This window comes from Microtus oregoni, unplaced genomic scaffold (genome assembly GCF_018167655.1).
Source record: "Microtus oregoni isolate MIOR12 unplaced genomic scaffold, Mior012 000037F_ref0000500, whole genome shotgun sequence".
NCBI lineage: Eukaryota > Metazoa > Chordata > Mammalia > Rodentia > Cricetidae > Microtus > Microtus oregoni.
Genome location: NW_024543096.1, coordinates 12,576,420 through 12,579,955, shown reverse-complemented (window position 1 = coordinate 12,579,955; position 3,536 = coordinate 12,576,420). Strand labels below are relative to the sequence as shown.

The 3,536-nt window shown below is 37.2% G+C and overlaps 1 pseudogene; it reads right to left on the bottom strand.

Annotated features, from left to right (window-relative positions):
• Nucleotides 1-2,911: 2,911 nt before the first annotated feature.
• On the bottom strand, nt 2,912-3,047 carry LOC121433324 (annotated as a pseudogene).
• Between the last annotated feature and the right edge of the window lie 489 nt (nt 3,048-3,536).

The window sequence follows — 3,536 nt, the reverse complement described above, 5'->3', positions numbered from 1 at the left end:
TTCAACAACATATTAGCTATCTTACGTCATAAAATAAGAAAGGGAAACAAAGCCTATAAACATTGGAATTCTAAATAAAACTGTCTTTGCAGGTGATATGACAGAATAAACAACAAAGAAAAAAAAACTCTCTTGGAACCAATACTCAATTGATACAAGGTTGTAGAATACAAGGCTAATAATATGCAAAAGTCAGTTACTTCCTTATGTATTTAGTGATAAACATTTGGAAGAAAACGGAAAGTAAAACACACCAACATTTACATTAATACTCTCCAAGTGAAATATGTAGTTATAAATTATAACCATAACAAAACATGGTCCACACTCTTATTAGATAAACCTCACACTCTGATGGGGAAAAATTCAAATAGCTAAATAAATAGAAAGATGTTCATAGATAAGAAGGTTCAAAGTCATTAAAGTCAAAGATTTCTAACTCAACATTTAGATTCAGTGTAATCACAAAGTTCCACACTATTATTAAATGAATATTGACGAACGTTTTTACATTTTATATCGAAAGGCAAAGGATACAGAATTACTGGACTAAGAAACTGCAGTCCAAGTAGTTGACACTACCCAACTCCAAAGCTTCCTATAGAACTACTGTACCCAAGAAGATGAAAAATAGGCAAATAACAGGTTAGTGGAACAGAATGGAGAACCCAGGGGAAAAATACATCTATATGCACACAAATGTCAGTGACTCTTTGGTAAAGGAACAGTCTGTAGAAAAAGACTTGTTTCTTCAACAAGGTGTACTGGACTTCCGCATTCAAGAACCTGCATCTGGACAGGACGTTTAGCGCTCTCCCAAAGCATGACTCCACCCGAACTGCAAAACCAAAGGAAAGTGAAATCTAAAGCAGGAAAACGTCTAGATGACAGAAATAGGAGGAAATCTAAGTGACCTTGAGTTTGACAATGACATTTCAGAAATAACACCAAGAGCACGGTGCCTAGGAGAGAGAAGATTGATTAGTTGGACTTCACTAAAATTAAAAACTTCAGCTTTGCCAAAGACTTGTTTAAAGATTGAAAAGACATGCCACAGACCGGGAGAAAATTCTTGCAAAACACATATCTGATAAAGGACTTAGAATCAAAATATCCAGAGAACGCTTAAAACTCAACAATAAGCAAACAATCCAATTAAAAAATGGGCAAAGGATCTGAACAGACACCTCATCAAAGATCTACAGATGGTAAATAAGCATATGAAAATATGTTCAACAGCACATATCAGTACAAAGCTGCAAATTAAAACAACAATAAGATGCTACTACGTGTATTTTTAAATGTACAAGGACTTATTTTAATCAGATATGTTAAGACACGCAGGCATGGAAATGACTACCACAAAAAAAAAAGCAGTTTTTATACTCTCAGATCCTAGAAGCAGGAGGCACATGGTACATTACACATGGCCACGTGGGGGACACCAGGTCAGCAAGGAGCAGAGGGAACAAGGAATACACACGCAAAAACACTGGCTGTGACCTCAGCACAAAGAAACAGACACGTTAAGGCAGACAGGTTTAGAATCGACATATAGATAACAACTCTAGTAGGCTCTGGGGAAAAGAAGCTGGCCTGAGTTAGCTCATACCTGGCATTGGGTGGCTTGGGGCACAGGAATATTGACATTCAATGCAAGCACTCAATAAAGAAAGTGTTCAAAAGTCAGGCCGAGGTGGGTTGTTTTCTGTTGAGTTCAAGGCCAGTCTGGTGTACAGAGCAAGTTACAGGACAGCCATGGTTACACAGAGAAGCTCTGCCTCAAAAGAGAGGGGGGCAGGGAGGGAGGGAGCAAAGGAGAAAGGGGGCGAGAGAGGGAGGAAAGGAGGAAGGGCTCATTCTACTGCTAGTTGTCTTTAGGTGTTAGCCAGCTTTTGAATGAGTACTCTTCCTAAGCAGCAAGGGCCTGAATATCAAAACAAATGTAAATTACAGAAAAGGAAAATTGGTCTAAGACACATATAAGAATAACCACTGTCAGTGCTGGCAAGAATGTGGTACAAGATCAGTTCATTTGTTGGAGGACCACAAAGGTTCACAGGCACTTTGGATGAGAGTGTGACCATTTGAAAAACCGAACATAGGTTCTTCCAATTGACGTTAATGAATTGAATGTTTATGTCCATACAATGGCTTGCACAAGAATATCTATAGGATAATGTTTGTCAAAAGTTTGAAACAAACAAGATGCCTTTCAATGACTAACTTGATAAAATAAATTGTGATACAGTCATAAAGTGGAATATCATCATTCATGGATAAGAGACATGCTATGGGGCCACAAAAAAAATATAGAGAAATCCTTTAAATGTATTTTCCTAAGTGACAGAAGCTATTCTGGAAAGGCTACTTCATATAGGATTGCACTCTATGACATTTGAAAATGGCAAAACTATAGAGATGGCTAATAATCAGTGATTGCCAGAGATTTGGAGGTGGAGAGGAAAGGAATAAATAAGTAGAACTTACAGTATCTCTAATGCAGTGAAGTTAGTAAATTCTCAATAGCATGATAATTATACATATTCTTTGTATTTGTCAAAATGAATGGAATTGTACAAAGCGAAGAGTAAGTCCTGATATAAATAATGATCTTCAGTTAACAATAGTTTATCAATGTAGATTCAATAAATATAATAAACACACCACATTAATACTATATATCAATAATGAGGAAAACTATATAAGTCCACTATACTTTCCTTTTTCCTTCATAATTTTTTATAGGGGAAGGTTCAAAACAGGGCTTCTCTGTGTATCCCTTTCTGACATAGAACTTGCTCTATAGACCATGCTGGCCTCAAACTCAGAGATCTGCCTGCCTCTGCCTCTGGAATACTAGGATTAAAAGTGTGTGCCACCATGCCCCACCACTTCATGTTTTTAATCAACCCCAGTCCACCATAAATTATGTAGTCAGGTTTTCCAGTTCACTGTAAGAGTCATCATATCCAAGTGCAATAGATGAGTCTAGCCCTGGGAAAACCACCTTCTTGACCATAGTATCTCTGCCACCAAGTAAGTATCCCCTTATGCTCTCTGGATGATTTTTTTTATACTTAGCATTGCTCAGAGCTGGATACTATGGCATGTACCTGTAGTTCTAGGTATTCTGAAGGCATCCAGCACCCCAAGAGCAGTCTGGGCAACATACAAAGACACCATCAAAAGAAGAGAAAAGGGGTGTTTTAACAAAACCAAAGAAGCATTACCTAGAAGACATTTACATTTCAAAGAGCTGACAGAAAGTATATATTCCAAATAGTCAGGAAACAATATCAAATTAATAAGGATAAAAAATTTAAAGAGAAAGATTAACAAGAAACACAAAGAAAAGAATCCCAAAAGGTCATAGATTGAGTTCAACTGCAGTACTCAAAACAAAACAGACTTTGTTTTCATTGCTCAGACTATACAGATTAGATGATGTCAAGGGCAGGACATCGTGGAGCATCAAGTAGTCATTTGGATTTGAGCGTTGTGAGATGTGGTTTATCGCAGCTTCTGTGCATCAT